The sequence below is a fragment of the Phyllobates terribilis genome, unplaced genomic scaffold (assembly GCF_046119375.1).
Source record: "Phyllobates terribilis strain yellow unplaced genomic scaffold, ASM4611937v1 Scaffold_5__5_contigs__length_657084704, whole genome shotgun sequence".
Classification (NCBI taxonomy): domain Eukaryota; kingdom Metazoa; phylum Chordata; class Amphibia; order Anura; family Dendrobatidae; genus Phyllobates; species Phyllobates terribilis.
In genome coordinates, this window is record NW_027362765.1 from 322,711,442 (window position 1) to 322,731,461 (window position 20,020).

Here is a 20,020-nt window from a genome sequence, read left to right on the forward strand (position 1 = left end):
GAAACCTCTAGACCAGGATAAGACATTTTTATATATCTCAACGGTTTCTTAGTTGGCGTTCATGAATATTCAACCATCGCAGGGCTTCCTTGGGGTTGTCAAAAAAGTGTGTTGCCCCAAGAGCTGATACTCTTAGCTTGAGCAGACGGAGTCTTTTCTTTATGTCTTGAAACTGTGTCTTCTTCTTTGAATCTCCACAGAAAAGTCTGGAAAAATGGAAACTTTAGAGCCTGCAATGCACAAGTCTTGAGACATCCGTACCAGCTTTAGGATTTTGTCTCTGTATTTAAAGTGGAGCAGTTTGATCAAAACTGACCTCGGCGGAGCTCCTGGTGGTAGGGGTCTTGAGGGACTCTATGAGCCCATTCTATTGCAAACATGTTGGAAAACTCACTTTTGCCAAATGTAGTAATTAACCAGTTCTCAAAGAAGTCCACCAAATTATTTCTGTTAGAACCCTCCTGTTTGTTTTTTCCATTTTGTGTTTTGCGGTCACGTGACCATCTGCCTTTATATTCCAGCTCCGCCCTTTTGGCTGTGCTGGACTTCAGTGTTTGACTGTTTCTCTAGCCAGGTGCTTCGGTGCCTTTCTCTGTCAGTTCGCTTGGCCCTTCTGGGACTTCTAGTACCTTTTTGTCAGTTTGCTTTTTGTGTTCTGCAACTACTTCTCTGTTTAGGAGGTGTCCCATTTTTTGTCCCAGTCCTTAGTTCTTTTAGGGACCCCTCCCCTTATGCTATAGGTCTTTGTTCAGACTAGCCGAGGACTAAGGCGGGTCTGTTCGCCAGGAACAGGCAGCCCGCTACATCGTAGGGATTCAGCTTAGCCTTACTGTAGGGACAGCTTTCCCCTATCTTTCCTTAGTTCATGTTGCAGATCATAACAATTTCCCTCCGCTTTTTCTGGGATTCCAGCAAGGCGAATATTATTACGCCGAAGCCTATTTTCCAAGTCATCAGTTTTACTCAGCAATGCCTCAATATTTTGAGAGGCTTTTTTTAACTTCCTTGGTTAATGGCAGAACGTCTTCCACTACTCCGATTTTGCCCAATGCAGCAGTGTAACGGGTCTGGGAGGCGGAACCTCTGAGCTACTATACAAGGGGGCGGTCCTTGTAAGGGAGCGGGTGGCGACCAGGGAAGACGGGCAGGCAGTCACAGCAGGTGACCGGGACAGTCTCTGGGTGAACGGGCTGGAGGTCACGGCAAGTGACCAGGGTAGTCTCTGGATGAACGGGCAGGAGGTCACGGCAAGTGACCGGGGCAGTCTCTGGATGAACGGGCAGGAGGTCACGGCAAGTGACCGGGGCAGTCTCTGGGTAAAGGGTACGTACGACCTGTGATGGCTGAGCCTCCAGGTAGGCTAGCAGGCAGATGGTAGATGTGTGCTCCCAGGTGAGCAAGCGAGAGTCTCTGGATAAACGGGTGGTCACAGCATGTGACGGCGGAGCCTCCAGGTAGGCCAACAGACAGGCAGCAGATGAGCGCTCCCAGGTGAGCGGGCAGGAGTCTCTGGAATGGCAGGTGGTCACAGCACGTGACGGCGGAGCCTCCAGGTAGGCTAGCAGGCAGGTAGCAGATGTGCGCTCCCAGGTGAGCGGGCAAGCTGGTCCATAGACAGACTGACAGGAGTAGGAAGGCAGACCGTCGGACCTCAGGCTAGCAAGCAGGTAGGAGGAATGTCAGGCAGGAAACAGACAGCAAACTGGCAGGTTTCTGGCAGGTAACTGGCAACGGGACCTGAGGGCTGAAGCAGAGTAGTGAACAGTGCAACAACATTGCTCGGGCACCTCCATTTTGGAGGAGGTGTCTTATATATGGTGAAGTCCTCCGGCCATTGGCCGGGGACTCCTTTGGACGGCGCGCACGGCCCCTTTAAGAGGGAGGGAGCGCGCGCGCCCTAAGCACACTGGCCGGGAAGGAGCGCGCGCTGCCAGCAGAGCGGGAGGAGGACGCCGGGCTCGGAGCAGAGGGGTGAGGGGAACAGCGTCCCTGCCTAGCAGAGGGCAGGGACGCCGGCGCTACAGTACCCCCCCCCCTTTAGGCCCCCCCTTTTTTAGGCCAGAGAGAAATTTAGCTAGGATGAGAGGGGCATGGATGTTCTCCCGGGGCTCCCACGTTCTCTCTTTAGGACCAAACCCCTTCCAATCTACTAGAAAAAAGGTCTTCCCTCTTACCCTTTTGGTGGCCAGAATGTTCTCTACCTCAAATTCGTTTTCAGCAGAAACCGGAGCAGGAGGCGTACCTGTAGACTTGGAAAAAGAGTTAAGTACCACAGGTTTGAGGAGAGATACATGGAAGGAGTTAGGGATCCGCAAGTTGGCCGGGAGTTTCAATTTATAGGCCACCGGGTTGATCTGACTGATGACCTCCAGAGGACCGATGAACCGAGGCCCTAACTTATAGGAAGGAATCTTGAGCCGGACATACTTGGACGAGAGCCAGACCTTATCCCCTGGACGGAATTGAGGAGGATCCAGACGTTTTTTGTCAGCATGTCTTTTCATACGCTCGGATGACAGAAGGAGTGCGGACCGGGTACTCTCCCATATGGAGGAAAATTTGTTAACAAGAGATTCCGCAGCCGGATTGTCCACCGAGGTGGAGACGGGAAATGGGATCCGAGGATGCTGACCGAAGACAACAAAAAACGGGGATTTGGAGGAAGATTCGCTCTCGTGATTGTTGTAAGAAAATTCGGCCCATGGCAGGAGATCCACCCAGTCTGAATGGTGGGCATTAACGAAGTGCCGGAGGTAACTGGTCAGGTTCTGATTGATCCGCTCCACTTGACCATTAGACTGTGGGTGGTAAGCGGAGGAGAAGTCCAGGGTGACGTCTAGCAGTTTACAAGTGGCTCTCCAGAAGCGTGAGGTGAACTGTACCCCACGATCCGACACTATGTGGAGGGGCAGTCCATGAAGACGGAAGATGTGGCGGATAAAGTCTTTAGCCAGCTCAGGTGCAGACGGGAGGCCTGGCAGGGGAACAAAATGAGCCATCTTGGAAAAGCGGTCAGCGACCACCCAAATGACCGTACAACCGGTAGAGATGGGGAGATCAGTTATAAAGTCCATTGCTATATGCTGCCAGGGGGCAGCAGGTACTGGGAGCGGAAGGAGGCGACCGGCTGGCAGATGTCTCGGAACCTTGTTGCGAGCGCAGGACACACAGGCAGAAACAAAGTCTATTACGTCCTTGTGCAGGGTAGGCCACCAGTAGTGCCGAGTAATAAGCTGGAGGGTCTTTTTCTGACCGGCGTGGCCAGCTAGTTTAGACGAGTGACCCCAGTGTAGGATCTTCTCCCGATCAGGTACTGATACGAATGTCTTACCGGGAGGGAGACGATTTAGACTCACGGGAGCCACCTGCATTACTCTGGCGGGATCGATGATGTGTTTCGGTTCTTCCTCGAGATCAGACACCAGAAAGGATCGGGACAAGGCGTCCGCCTTGATGTTTTTGTCAGCCGGACGAAAATGAACAATAAAATCAAAGCGAGCAAAAAACAAGGACCACCGAGCTTGGCGCGGGTTAAGTCTCTGGGCATGCTGGAGGTAAGCCAAGTTCTTGTGGTCAGTGTAAATTATTACCGGGTGAAGAGCCCCTTCGAGCAGGTAACGCCACTCCTCCAATGCCAGCTTGATGGCCAATAACTCTCGATCTCCTATGGAATAGTTGCGCTCAGAAGAGGAGAAGAGTTTGGAGAAGAAGCCACAAGTTACCATTCTCCCGGAAGATGATTTTTGGGTAAGTACCGCTCCGGCTCCAGAGGAGGAGGCGTCAACCTCCAGGAAGAACTGCTTGTTGCCATCTGGGCGATGCAGCACCGGGGCGGAAGAGAAGGCCTGTTTTAAGGAAAGAAAGGCCTCCTCTGCTTCGGGCGGCCACTCTCTGGGATTAGTGCCCTTACGGGTGAGCGCGGAAATTGGGGCAGTCCGGGAAGAGAAGTGCGGTATGAAGAGGCGGTAGTAGTTGGCGAAGCCCAGGAACCGCTGAATGGCCTTCAACCCCTCCGGTCGGGGCCATTTCTCGATGGCAGACAGTTTCTCTGGATCCATTCGTAGGCCGGTCTGAGAAATAATGTAGCCCAAAAACGGAAGCGAGGTCTGCTCAAAGAGGCACTTCTCATATTTAGCGAAGAGATGATTCTGCCTGAGCCTGAGCAGGACCTGACAAACGTCTCTCCGGTGAGTCTGGAGATCCGGAGAGAAGACCAAGATGTCGTCCAGGTACACCACTACGCAGGAGTAGAGAAGGTCCCGGAAGATGTCATTGACCAACTCTTGAAAGACGGCAGGAGCGTTACAGAGACCAAAGGGCATTACCAGATATTCATAGTGGCCGTCCCGGGTGTTGAATGCAGTCTTCCATTCATCCCCTTGACGGATACGGACCAGATTGTACGCCCCACGGAGGTCCAGTTTGGTGAAGATTCTAGCCCCCCTCAGACGATCAAATAATTCTGGAATGAGCGGAAGGAGGTACTTATTCTTCACCGTGATCTGGTTAAGGCCTCTATAGTCTATACAGGGACGGAGAGAGCCGTCCTTCTTTTTTACGAAAAAGAAGCCTGCTCCCGCCGGGGAGGTAGATTTCCGGATGAATCCCCTGGCCAAATTCTCCTCAATATATTCGGACATCGACCGGGTCTCAGCAGCAGACAATGGGTAAATACGCCCACGGGGAGGCGTAGTACCGGGTAACAGGTCGATAGGACAGTCGTATGGTCTATGAGGGGGTAATGTCTCTGCCTCCTTTTTATTAAAGACATCAGCAAATGACCAATAGGAAATCGGAAGTCCAGGTAGATTAGTTGGCGTAGGAGAAGGACGGGCGGGGTGAACAGGAACCAAACAAGTCTTATGACAGTCCTGTCCCCAGCGAAGGACTTCTCCGGTCTGCCAGTCAAGCACGGGTGCATGTCTCTGGAGCCAAGGTAGACCTAGTAAGAGGGCGTGAGAGAGTCCAGGCAGAACGTGAAAAGAGATGCTCTCAGAATGCAGCATTCCCACCTGCAGAGTTATGGATTCGGTGATGAGTTGGATGGGACGTGGTAAGAGGCCCCCATCCACAGCAGCGACAGATAATGGTATAGCCAGAGGTTTGGTGGGAATGCGGTATTTTTCTACCAGGGCCTGTGAAATAAGATTCCCGGCCGCTCCAGAGTCAAGTTGGGCTAGTTCGAAATAACGATTCTCCCCGCAGATAATTGAGACTGACAGCAGCAGAGATGGAGAGGATTTATTCTTGTCTAGGTCGACCTCTCTGAGCGAACCTAGACACAGGCGTTTCCCGACCTCTCCGGGCAGGTACGGATCCGGTGCTCCTTACTGCCACAGTAGAAGCAGCTCCCCTCGGCACGGCGTAAGTCCTGACGGGTTTTGACCATCTTGGTCTGGTCGACCTGCATAGGCTCAGGAGAGTGTACCTGGGGAGAAACGGAGGGAGTGACGGGTTTCTGAAAAGTAGGAGCTAGACGTGGGAACCTCCTCTCATGGGTGACTTCTTTGGCACGCTCCTGGAACCGTAGGTCAATCCGGGTGGCAAGAGTTATTAGGTCATCGAGAGTGGTAGGAATGTCTCGACCGGCGAGTTCATCTTTAATACGGCCGGACAGACCCTCCCAGAAGACAGATACCAGAGCGTCGTTATCCCAGGCCAGCTCCGAGGCAAGGGTACGGAACCGTATGGCATATTGGCCCACGGTGAGACTTCCCTGACGGAGGCGTAGCAGAGATGATGCGGATGAGATCTTCCGTCCGGGTTCGTCGAAGACTTTCCGGAAAGCCGTGAGAAAGGCAGGCAAGTTGGACACCAGGGGGTCTCCTCTCTCCCATAGAGGATTTAGCCAGGCCAGGGCCTCCCCGGTGAGATGGGACATGATGAAGGCAATTTTGGCCCGGTCAGAGTTAAACTGGTGGGACAGGAGTTCAAAGTGCAGGGTGCACTGATTTATAAAGCCCCGAGCCTGAGCGGAGTCGCCTCCGAAGCGAGGAGGTGCAGAAAGCCGGGGTCCGGGGTAGGATACCATAGTATTGGTGGGCAGCGGAGCTGCCGGATTGCGAGTCATGGCACTGGCGGTGGTTGCTGGTGGAGCAGTCAGAGTGTCCAGGCGAGAATTGACATTCCGCAGGTGACCCAGGATGGACTCCTGTTGGGACCTCTGACGGGACAGTTCATGACACAGGTCCGAGAGTGAGGGAGCTTGGGTGCCACCGGGTTCCATGGCCCGAGCAAACTGTAACGGGTCTGGGAGGCGGAACCTCTGAGCTACTATACAAGGGGGCAGTCCTTGTAAGGGAGCGGGTGGCGACCAGGGAAGACGGGCAGGCAGTCACAGCAGGTGACCGGGACAGTCTCTGGGTGAACGGGCTGGAGGTCACGGCAAGTGACCGGGGTAGTCTCTGGATGAATGGGCAGGAGGTCACGGCAAGTGACCGGGGCAGTCTCTGGATGAACGGGCAGGAGGTCACGGCAAGTGACCGGGGCAGTCTCTGGGTAAAGGGTAGGTACGACCTGTGATGGCTGAGCCTCCAGGTAGGCTAGCAGGCAGATGGTAGATGTGTGCTCCCAGGTGAGCAAGCTAGAGTCTCTGGATAAACGGGTGGTCACAGCATGTGACGGCGGAGCCTCCAGGTAGGCCAACAGACAGGCAGCAGATGAGCGCTCCCAGGTGAGCGGGCAGGAGTCTCTGGAATGGCAGGTGGTCACAGCACGTGACGGCGGAGCCTCCAGGTAGGCTAGCAGGCAGGTAGCAGATGTGCGCTCCCAGGTGAGCGGGCAAGCTGGTCCATAGACAGACTGACAGGAGTAGGAAGGCAGACCGTCGGACCTCAGGCTAGCAAGCAGGTAGGAGGAATGTCAGGCAGGAAACAGACAGCAAACTGGCAGGTTTCTGGCAGGTAACTGGCAGGTAACTGGCAACGGGACCTGAGGGCTGAAGCAGAGTAGTGAACAGTGCAACAACATTGCTCGGGCACCTCCATTTTGGAGGAGGTGCCTTATATATGGTGAAGTCCTCCGGCCATTGGCCGGGGACTCCTTAGGACGGCGCGCACGGCCCCTTTAAGAGGGAGGGAGCGCGCGCGCCCTAAGCACAGTGGCCGGGAAGGAGCGCGCGCTGCCAGCAGAGCGGGAGGAGGACGCCGGGCTCGGAGCAGAGGGGTGAGGGGAACAGCGTCCCTGCCTAGCAGAGGGCAGGGACGCCGGCGCTACAAGCAGTAATGCGTTCTCTCATTTTCAGCATGTCCCGCATGTCCCGTCTGATTATGGAGGCATCCATCTGTAGAGAGCCCATATGTCCATTTAAAGATGTTAGTACTCCATATACAGTACAGACCAAAAGTTTGGACACACCTTCCCATTTAAAGATTTTTCTGTATTTTCATGACTATGAAAATTGTACATTGACATTGAAGGCATCAAAACTATGAATTAACACATGTGGAATTATATACTTAACAAAAAAGTGTGATACAACTGAAAATATGTCTTATATTCCAGGTTCTTCAAAGTAGCCACCTTTTGCTTTGATGACTGCTTTGCACACTCTTGGCATTCTCTTGATGAGCTTCAAGAGGTAGTCACCGGAAATGGTTTTCACTTCACAGGTGTGCCCTGTCAGGTTTAATAAGTGGGATTTCTTGCCTTATAAAAGGGGTTGGGACCATCAGCTGTGTTGTGCAGAAGTCAGGTGGATACACAGCTGATAGTCCTACTGAATAGACTGTTAGAATTTGTATTATGGCAAGAAAAAAGCAGCTAAGTAAAGAAAAACGAGTGTCCATCATTACTTTAAGAAATGAAGGTCAGTCAGTCCGAAAAATTGGGCAAACTTGGAAAGTGTCCCCAAGTGCAGTTACAAACACTATCAAGTGCTACAAAGAAACTGACTCACATGAGGAAAGGAAGACCAAGAGTCAACTTTGCTTCTGAGGATAAGTTTATCTGAGTCACCAGCCTCAGAAATCGCAGGTTAACAGCAGCTTAGATTAGAGACCAGGTCAATGCCACACAGAGTTCTAGTAGCAGACACATCTCTACAACAACTGTTAAGAGGAGACTTTGTGCATCAGGCCTTCATGGTAAAATAGCTGCTAGGAAACCACTGCTAAGGACAGGCAACAAGCAGAAGAGACTTGTTTGGGCTAAAGAACACAAGGAATGGAAATTAGACCAGTGGAAATCTGTACTTTGGTCTGATGAATCCAAATTTGAGATCTTTGGTTCCAACCACCGTGTCTTTGTGCGACGCAGAAAAGGTGAACGGATGGACTCTACATGCCTGGTTCCCCCCATGAGGCATGGAGGAGGAGGTGTGATGGTGTGGGGGTGCTTTGCTGGTGACACTGTTGGGGATTTATTCAAAATTGAAGGCATACTGAACCAGCATGGCTACCACAGCATCTTGCAGCGGCATGCTATTCCATCCGGTTTGCGTTTAGTTGGACCATCATTTATTTTTCAACAGGACAATGACCTCAAACACACCTCCAGGCTGTGTAAAGGCTATTTGACCAAGAGGGAGAGTGATGGGGTGCTACGCCAGATGACCTGGCCTCCACAGTCACCAGACCTGAACCATATCGAGATGGTTTGGGGTGAGCTGGACCGCAGAGTGAAGGCAAAAGGGCGAACAAGTGCTAAGCATCTCTGGGAACTCCTTCAAGATTGTTGGAAGACCATTTCCGGTGACTACCTCTTGAAGCTCATCAAGAGAATGCCAAGAGTGTGCAGAGCAGCCATCAAAGCAAAAGGTGGCTACTTTGAAGAACCTAGAATATAAGACATATTTTCAGTTGTTTCACACTTTTTTGTTAAGTATATAATTCCACATGTGTTAATTCATAGTTTTGATGCCTTCAGTGTGAATGTACAATTTTCATAGTCATGAAAATACAGAAAAATCTTTAAATGAGAAGGTGTGTCCAAACTTTTGGTCTGTACTGTATATCTTTCATTGTTGGCTCTGCTTCCTCACTTTCATTATTGTCAGGCACTACATTCTTAATAGTGAGGTGAATGATGGGGGTGGCAGTAGTCAGAGGAGTGTTTATTGCTGGCTTATCTCCCTGCTCCATCACCCCCCCTCTGTGACACACAATCAGAGCTAGCTGAAGGACTTGGCTACTGTGAAACCCCCCTGCTCCTGGGGGTCCTAGCATATTGTTCCAGGCGAGCTGCAATTTTTGCGCACTTCCCCTGGTCCTTATCAGTTGCTGCCATCTTGCCAGTGCTCTCTGCCTGTGGAGTAGTGTAAGTCTTTTTTCCTGCTTTGTCATGACAAGAGGAGTATCTGTCAGTACCTGAGGATTCGGTCAGCACAGACTCTCCCTCCAGCTCTTCAAAGGGCCTTCACTTCTCAGGAAAACAGGATTTTAACAAGGATCTTGCAGGAACTGTTATTGCATGCTTCCCTCTAGGTGTCCAGCCAGGCCACACACCCCATGCACCATATTTATAAATGTAATCAGGTCCACTATACATAAAGGATATAACTGTATGTCAATTATATTCTGCTTTAAAAATAACTTTTTTTTTCCCTAAATGTGTATATACTTTAGTGTCAGTGTGTTAAAGGGGTTGTCCACTACTTTTTATTACCCTCCCAATGTATTCTCCTGGGACCCCTAAGGGTTTTTGTACATACCTTGTGTTCCTGTTACTTCCTGTGAGTGGCGCTATCCTTGGCCGCTCACAGGCATCACGTGACCCCCGGCAGCAGCCGGCTCTGACATCCGCTGATGTCACGTCATGGTTCCGGATGCAGCCGGGGGTCTCTCTCTTCTGCTTTCCACAGGTGGATGCTGGGCTGTGGGCAGGTTACCCCACACGTCACACCGCACGCTCTCCCTTTCTTCATTCATTGAGAAAGTGCGCGGTGGATGCTGGGTGTGACGCAGGGGACAACCCCGTTCACAACCCAGCATACACCGCGGGGACCGCATCACTGATGTCACACCTCACTTGAGTGACATCAGCGGCGGGTCACATGATGCCTGTGAGCGGTCAAGGATAGCGTCACTCACAGGCAGTAACTGCAACACAAAGTAATTACAAAAACCCTTAGGGGCCCCATGGGGGGGGGGGGGGGGATACATTGGGTGGTGAGGTAATAAAAAGTAGTGAACATCTTCTTTGATATACTCACCTTCCACCGTCTTCTCCAGTATCCAGCGTTGTTCCGTTCCTCTTGTGTATACACACACTGTCGTGATTCCCCTCTATTCCCAATGTAGTGAATGCAAATATACAATTTGCATAGTTGCGTTCACATCCAACTAGAGTCTCTAACACCTTTCTCAATAGAACATTGAAAACAGTTTTGGTACTCTGATCAGACTCTAACAGAGTTTGAGCGGAGTGTCATTAGCATAATCAACTTGATTCTCTCACTTGAGAGAACATTGGGCCATTGGACCCCGGCCTAGGGGTTGTTCACGTTACAGTCGCAGCAATCAGACAAATGAGTACATGTGTAAAAACAAAAATCACGAAAAAGGCTGACATCCGACTGCAGACCGATGTTTTACACGCACCCATAGATTTCTATGTGGAACTTGCAACATGCTGCCATTTTTTCTCATGTCAAATTGGCATGAGAAAATAATTGCTGATCTGTACTGCCCCATAGTATAACATGGGGCTGAATGCTATACGATAAAACATCGGAGCCGTGTTACACTCCAGTGAGAGCGAGCCTTAAGGCTGGATATGCACCATATTTCTAAATGTAATCATGTCCCAGATATAACTGTAAATTATATTCTGCTTAAAAGAAGATTTTTTTTCAGTACAGATCAGCGATTATTTTCTCATGCCGATTTGACATGAGAAAACATTTCTGATATGTGTGAAACTGGCTCCCAATGGCTGAAATCAATGAAAAATGTCATATCGAACAAACACTGATATCTCTGGTTAAAATAGTCAGATTCTGATTTTTTTTGGCCTTTTTCTGCTCCTTTCACCATGCCGGACAAGATTTGAAGTGGATGAGTTGAGATCTATTTTAGTTCAGGAGAGAGCTCAAAACATTTCTGATGTGTGAAACTGGCTCCCAAAGGCAAAAATGAATGGGAAATTCATATTGAAGGAACACTCATATCTCTGGTTGGAATAGTCGGATTCTGAATTTTTTTGCGTTTTTCTGCTCCTTTCACCATGCCGGACAAGATTTGAAGTGGATGAGTTGAAGTCTCTTTTAGTTCAGGAGTTAGCTCAAACCATTTCTGATATGTGTGAATCTGGCTCACAATTGCAAAAATTAATGGGAAATTCGTATTGAATGAACAATCATCTCTGGTATGAATGGTCGGATTCTGTTTTTTTTTGCTTTTTTCTGCTCCTTTCACCATGTCGGACAATAATTGAACTGGAGGAGTTGAAAGCTCTTTTTAGTTCAGCAGATAGCTCACAACATTGCTGATACGTGTAAAAATGGCTCCCAATGGCAAAAACGAATGGGAAATTCATATTCAATGAACTCTGATATCTCTGGATGGAATGGTCAGATTCTGATTTATTTTTTTTTGCGTTTTTCTGCTCCTTTCACCATGCTGGACAAGATTTCAAGAAAATGAATATAAATCTCTTTTAGTTCAGCACATAGCTCAAAACATTTCTGATATACGTGAAACTGGCTCCCAATGGCTGAAATCAATGAAAAATGTCTTATCAAAAGAACACTCATATCTCTGGTTGGAATGGTCGGATTCTGATTTTTTTTTTTGCGTTGTTCTTCTCCTTTCACCCTGCTGGGCAAGATTTGAACTGGATGAGTTGAGATCTCTTTTAGTTCAGGAGAGAGCTGAAAACATTTCTGATGTGTGAAACTGGCTCCCAATGACAAAAATGAATGGGAAATTCATAATGAACGAACACTCATATCTCTGGTTCGAATGGTCGGATTCTGAATTTTTTGCGGTTTTTTGCTTCTTTCACAATGCTGGACAATATTTGAACTGGATGACTTGAAAGCTTTTAGTTCAGCAGAGATAGCTCGAAACATTTCTGATATGTGTGAAACTGGATCCCAATCCCAAAAATGAATGGGAAAATCATATTGAACCAAAAATATCTCTGGTTGCAATAATCGGATTCTGAATTTTTTTTCGTTTTTCTGCTCTTTTTACCATGCTGGACAAGATTTGAACTGGTGAGTTGAAATCTCCTTTACTTTACGAGATAGCTCAAAACATTTCTGATATGTGTGAACTGGCTCCCAATGGCTGAAATCAATGAAAAATGTCATATCGAATGAACACTCATATCTCTGGTTGGAATGGTTGGATTCTGTCATGGGTGTGTCAGGTGTAACAGACAGTTGTTCTGGATCTGGCTGTAGAAGGTCACTGTGCTTGACATTGCAGATGTCTTCTTAATCTTTCTTCCTTTAGAATCCAGTGGCGACCTCCGAATTCCGCAGATGGGCAACTGATACAAAATGGAATGACCCGGTTCTTAGAAGCCAATTTCGTCAGGGCCTTACTGAAAGGTTGAAAGATACTTTGGCAGTGTTTGAAACCCCAGAGTCTTTGGAGGCTGCCATGTCTTTGGCTATAAGTGTTGATAGATGCCTCTGGGATAGTTGGGTGAGACCACCTTCTCCGGAGCCCTCATTTCGGGGTAATTCTCCTTTGCTGGGGAAGTGGTCTGGGGGTGAACCAGTACTGGGGAGGTGAAAGAACCCATGCAGTTAGGGGGTGCCTCTGCATCGTACGTTTCCCCTGAGATACGCAATAAAAAGGGCGTGTGTTTTTTTGTGGAAAAAAGGACATTTTATTGGGGTCTGTCCCTCGATTCCTAAGCAAAATGAAACTTGATTAACCCTTGGTAGTCTGGAGTTGGATAATCAAGGGGTGTGTTTATAGTCAACCTGCAGTTCTCGGTTTGTCCTGACAGCAGAGGTGGTGCTAGAGAGCAAGATTGAGAAAATTTCTGTGTTTGTTGACAGTGGAGCTGGAGTCAGCATAGTTGATGCTGAGTTTTTGAGAACTCATGGTCTTGCTTGCTGTACTTTAGCTAAGCCCATTCCTATCTTTGCCATCGACTCAGTGCCACTTGCACAGAAATCTCTGACTCAGATTGTACATAATGTAAGACTGATTCTTCCCATTCCAATTGTATTGGGTCTACCCTGGTTGGTGAAACATAATCCATTGGTGGATTAGCAATTCAGAGAGATCATTGAGTGGGGAGATTACTGCCATGAGAACTGTTTAAACATGTTACTTCTACAGTCTCTACAGAGACTTTTTTTGAGTGGGGGTGTCAGGATTTGCCTCCTCATCATGCATATGAATGTCCTATTAACCTGACCCCTGGAGCTAAACTACCTAAGTCCAGACTGTATAACCTTTCTGGCACTGAGAGAAAAGCCATGAAGAATTTCATTGTGGAAAGTCTGGAAAAGGGACATATCAGACCCTCATCTTTGCCTGTGGCGACAGAGTTCTTCTTCGTGAAGAAGAAAGATGGCAGTCTACATCCCTGTTTAGATTTCCCGGAATTTAATCAAATTACCATCCGAGATCCATACCCTCTTCTTCTGATTCCAGATTTGTTCAGCCAGATTGTGGGAGCTAAGGTATTCTACAAGTTGGATTTAAGGGGAGCCTACAATCTGGTTAGAACCCGAGAAGGGGATGAATGGAAAACAGCGTTCAGTACCCCTGAAGGGCATTTCGAGAGTCTGGTTATGCCTTTCGGTCTGACCAATGCACCTACGGTGTTCCAGCATTTCATTAATGATATTTTCCATCATTTGGTGGGCAGGTTTGTGGTGGTTTATCTGGATGATATTTTGGTGTACTCATCTGATTTTGAGACACATCGGGGGCTTGTTAAACAGGTGCTTCAGGTATTAAGGGATAACAAACTATATGCCAAAATAAAAATGGATGTTTTCACTGTCCAGGAGGTGCAGTGTTTGGGGTACCTGTTGTCATCTTCGGGTTTTTGGATGGATCCGGAGAAGATCCGAGCTGTCCTTGATTGGGACCATCTTGAGAAGCTGAAGGCTCTACAGCTTTTTCTGGGCTTTACTAATTTTTACTGGAAATTTATACAAAATTATTCGGTAATTGTGAAACTTCTCACTGACATGACAAGGAAGGGGTCAGATCTTTCTAAATGGTCGGATGCCGCCCTTCAGGCTTTTTCCTCCCTAAAGAGTTGTTTTTCCACTGCCCATATACTCAGTCAACCCAATGCTTCTCAATTGTGAAGTTGATGCGTCGGAGGTGGGGGTTGGGGCTGTGTTGTCTCAGGGTCCATCCCCTGGTAAATGGCGTCCATGCACTTTCTTTTCCAAGAAAATATCTTCGGCTGAGAGAAATTATGACGTGGGTAATGGGGAGCTTTTTGCGATGAAATTGACATTTGAAGAATGGCGACATTGGTTAGAGGGGGCTGTCCATCCTATTACTGTTATCACAGACCATAAGAACCTGTCATATCTTTAATCGGCTAAACGTCTCAACCCTAGGCAAGCTAGATAATCCCTGCTTTTTACTAGGTTCAATTTTGTTGTCACTTTCCGTCCAGGAGTCAAAAATGTCAAGGCTGATGCTTTTTCCCGGCGCTTACCTGGTGGTGGTGACCATGAGAACCCTGCCCCGATTTTGCAGAAGGGGGAAGTTATTTCGGCATAGTACCCTGAACTGGAGGGTGAGGTGTTGGAGGTTCAGGGGGACGCCCCTGCCTCCTGCCCTTCAGGAAGGTTATGTGTACCATCTAATCTGCGCCGCAACGTAATTAGGGAACATCACAACTCTGTGCTTGCTGGCCATCCAAGTTGTAAGGCAACTGCGGACCTCCTTTATCGTCGTTTTTGGTGGCTGGGGTTGCATCGGGATGGGGTTGAACACGTGTCTGCTTGTAGTATTTGCGCTCGTTCTAAAGTATTGCATACCCGTCCATCTGGTACTCTTCGTCCGTTACCTATTCCTAGTGTGGAGGTTTCACCAATTTAAGATACACTAGGTAACTGCTCTCCTCCAAATTAAAGATGTCCGAGTATGCAGAGAAGCTAATTAACCAAATCTGCTAATCTGTTTGAAAAACTTCACTCAGAGACTGAACCACCAAAATGGCATACTTTATTAAGTAGACATCGGCTTATATAGTATTCTACTTCTAGGTGGGATTAGTAAAATTCATTGCTCTTTCTGATAACTCGGCACACTGCAATCTGCTCATCCATGTATCTCTTGGTCTGAGTAACACCTTAGGAATTCCGATGGGAGGGGTGAGTTCGTCTCTCAGCGCCATCTTTGCTAACTCGACATGAATCTCTCTGTTATCAGCCATGCACATGCATACGTCATTCCTAGGAAATCATTTAGTTGTTCATGTCTACAATAAAAACAGAAGCTGTTAGTTATATATTCATTAACTATTAACATAATCCATGTGCATATACACATTTGCATACATACATACACATAGATTATTCCATCATCTCTTTATTAATTCACACTGATTAGGTAATCTATTAAAAGAAACTAATTGATTTTCTATAATATATATATTTTACCTTGACACTAGGATTTTATTACTGACCTACCGGTATCTGCAGGCAAAACTGTGGTTTTGGTGGTTGTAGATAGGTTCAGTAAAATGGTTCACTTTGTCGCAATACCGGCACTTCCGAATGCCAAGACTCTTGCTTTGGTGTTTATAAATGAGATTGTGAAGATTCACGGGGTTCCCTCCAATGTGGTGTCAGATCGGGGGACCCAGTTTGTTTCTGGAAAGCTTTCTGTTCTCGACTGGGGGTGCTGCAGTCCTTTTCCTCTGCCTTCCATCCTCAGTTGAATTGGCAGACCAAGCGCATTAATCAGAATTTAGAGAATTACCTTAGGTGTTTTGTCTCCAAAAACCAGGAGGATTGGGCATCTTACTTACCATTGGCAGAATTTGCTATTAATAATCATCGCCAAGAATCTACCGGCAGGTCACCATTCTTTGGTGCGTACGGTTTCCATCAACAGTTTGGTACTTTTAGTGGAAGAGGGGCTTCGGGAGTTCCTGAGGAGGAAAGTTTTGCTTTGTCGCTCTCCTCTGTGTGGCTGGGGTTTCTAAGTAATTTGAAGATCATGAGAGACAGGTACAAACGTATGGCTGACAGGAAACGCTCGCCAGGTTCAGACCTAAGTGTGGATGACTTTGCGTGTTTGTCTACGAGGAATATCAAGTTGAAGGTTCCTTCCTGGAAGCTGGGACCTAGATTTATTGGTCCCTATAAAATAACCGCCATCATTAACTCAGCAGAGTTTCGTCTTGAGCTACCTCAGGCCCTTAAGATCCACAATGTGTTTCACAGGTCTCTGCTCAAGAAATATGTAGAACCTCTTGAGTCCTCTCCCCTGCCGTCGCCCCAAATCATGGTTGATGGTAATTTGGAGTTTCAGATTTTGAGAATTGTAGATTCTTGCCTCCAGCATCGTTCCCTACAGTACTTGGTGCACTGGAAGGGTTATGGTCTAGAGCAGTGTTTCCCAAACTCCAGTCCTCACGGACCCCATCAGCTCATGTTTTCAGGATTTTCTTAGCATTGGCCTGGTGGTGGAAGTATCATCAAGGCATTAGTAATTCTCTTAGCTGTGCAGCACTATGGAAATCCTGAAAACATGACCTGTGGGGGGCCGTGAGGACTGGAGTTTGGGAAACACTTATCTCTAGAGGAAAGGATGTCGGCTTCGGCATCAGAGGTGAATGCCTCCAGACAGGTTTGCTCATTCCATACCTCTTATCCTGAGAAACCTGGTCCTGAGTGTCCGGAGGCCACTTGTAGAAGGGGGGTACTGTCACGGGTGTGTCAGGTGCGACAGACAGTCGCTCTGGAGCCGTCTGTAGAAGGTCACTGCACTTGGCATTGCAGACGCCTTCTTGATTCCCTCATCTCTGTAGTATAGTTATATCCTTCTTCGTTTAGGACCCAGCAGCAACCTCCACCTTCTGCTACTGATTGACACACCCTTGCTGGGCAGTTAAAAAGTCTCAGTTTCTCCAGAGAGTTACTGGTGATAGTTCTATGTACCTCTGCGCAGGCTTGGAGCACTAGCAGTCGGTTAGTTTCTTCTCTGGTGCCCTTGGAGGACAGTTGGCGTTATTTCTCTGGTGTCTTCCCAAGCTAACTGTATCCCCTTTGTTTGTCTACCTTGTTGTCTTTATTTTGTAATGGGGCTTGAGTAATGCTCACCCTGTCCCCTCCCTATCTAGGGACAAGCTCTAGGGACATCCAGGGCTTAGGTTCCTGCTCGGAGATAGATGTGGAACCTATATAGAGATGATAGGGTAGGCAGGGTGATATCAGATCTGCCTAGGGGTCTCCACTCCCCTTTTCCCTAGTGTTTGGGCTTCCCCCCTCTTCCCTTTGTGTTGCACTTAGTCTTTCACTCACCTTGCGTGACACCAGGACTGGGGTCCATGCATACCAGGACAAGGGTCCATGCATACCAGGACAAGGGTCCATGCACACCAGGACAAGAGTCCATGCATACCAGGACTGGGGATGAGGGTGCCATGCATACCAGGACAGGGGTCTATAGATACCAGGACAGGGGTCCATGCATACCAGGATTGGGGATGAGAGTGCCATGCATACCAGGATAGGGGTCCATTCATACCAGGATTGGGAATGATGGGGCAATGCATACCAGGATTGGGGATGAGGGGGACCATGCCTACCAGGATTGGGGATGAGGGGGGCCATGCTTACCACGATGGGGAAATTTACCAGTAGCTGCTGCATTTCCCACCCTAGTCTTATACTCGAGTCAATAAGTCTTCCCATTTTTTGTAGTAAAATTAGGTGCCTCGGCTTATATTCGGGTTGGCTTATACTCGAGTATATACGGGACTTTACAGAAAGTAACAAAAAATGAACATTGGGCTGTTCTAAAAAATAGCAGTGTCTGCATTTGTCTTTACAAACTACAATATGTACTCTCTTTTTTGAGGATTTAGCATTCCTGTGAACCACTAACCTAATATTTAGTTACAGTTGTGCTCAAAAGTTTACATACCCCGGCAACATTTTTTCCTTTCTTGGCCTTGTTTCAGAGAATATGAATGATAACAAAAAAACGTTTTCTCCACTCATGGTTACTGGTTGGCTGCAGCCATTTATTGTCAAACTACTGTGTTTTCTCTTTTTAAATTTTAATGACAACCAAAAACATTCAAATGACCCTGATCAAAAGTTCACATACCCCAGTTCTTAATACCGTGTATTGCCCCCTCTAACATCAATGACAGCTTGAAGTCTTTTGTGGTAGTTGTGGATGAGGTTCTTTATTTTCTCAGATGGTAAAGCTGCCCATTCTTCATGGAAAAAAGCTTCCATTTCCTGTAAATTCCTGGCCTGTCTAGCATGAACTACGCGCTTGAAATCTCCCCAGAGTGGAGATCTCCTGACCAGAATGATATTGAGGTCAGGAGACTGAGATGGACAGTCCAGAACCTTCACTTTGTTCTGCTGTAGCCAATGACAGGTTGACTTGGCCTTGTGTTTTGGATCGTTGTCATGTTGGAACGTGCCATGCGCAGCTTCCGGGCTGATGAGTGCAAGTTTTCCTGCAGTATTTGCTGATAACGTGCTACATTCATCTTTCCTTCAACTTTTACCAAGTTTCATGTGCCTTTGTATCTCACACATCACCAAAACATCAGCGATCCACCTCCGTGCTTTACTGTAGGAATGGTGTTCCTTTCATCATAGGCCTTGTTGACCTCTCTCCAAATGTAACATTTATGGTTGTGGCCAAATAGTTAAATTTTGGTTTCATCACTCCAAATTACCTTGTTTTGAGACTTGTCTCTGTGCTGTCTGGCGTATTGTAGGCAAGATACTTTGTGGCATTTGCGCAGTAATGGCTTTCTTCTGGTGACTCGACCATGCTGCCCATTTTTCTTCAAGTGCCTCCTTATTGTACATCTTGAACAGCCACACTCCCAGTTTTCAGAGAGTCCTGAATTGCAGTTGATGTTATTTGTGGGTTTTTCTTTGCATCCTTGAACAATTTTCCTGGCAGTTGTGGCCGAAAATTTCGTTGGTTTACCTGACCGTGGTTAGGTTTTTACAGAGCCTCTGATTTTCCATTTGTTAATCACAGTTTGAACGCTGCTGACTGGCATTATCAATTCCTTGGATATTTTTTTGTATCCCTTTCCTGTGTTATACAGTTCAACTACCTTTTCCCATAGAATCGTTGACAATTCTTTTGCTTTCCCCATGATTCACAATCCAGAAACGTCAGTGGCTGGATGAAAGATGCAAGAGTCTGTCTGGATCCCAGAAACTCACTCAGCTTTTATGCACACACACACTGATTACAAGCAAACAGGTCACAGGTGAGGATGTTACCTTTAGTTGCCATTCAAAACCATTTGTGTCAAATTCTGTGCATGTTATCAGGTAAAAATCACCAGGGTATGTGAACTTTTGATCAGGGTCATTTGGATGTTTTTGGTTGTCATTAAGATTTAAAAGGAGAAAACACAGTAGTTTGACAATAAATGGCTTCACCCAACCAATAACAATGAGTGGAGAAAACATTTTTTGCTATCATTCATATTCTCTGAAACAAGGCCAAGAAAGGAAAAATTCTGCCGGGGTATGTAAACTTTTGAGCACAACTGTATATACAAACAGTTTTTAGAACTGCTTCACATCTATGTTGCATAGAGTCAACCAACTTCTGGCACCTGTCAACTGTTATTCTAGCCCAGGATCCTTTGGCAACATCCCACAATTTTTGGGCATTTTTAATGTCACCCCTCAAGTGTTCTATCAGATTAAGGTCTGGGGATTGGGCTGGCCACTCCATAACCTCAATTTTGTTGGACTGGAACCAAGATTTTGCTAGTTTATTGTTGTACTCAACCTACCAAGAGCCATTTAAATTAGGGGCCATTGATTCATTCAAATCAGGTCATATGCGCCACTTTCCCTATTTTTCTACTACTAAGTATTGTACTTTATTGACCTCTTCATTCCTGCATCTATGTAAGG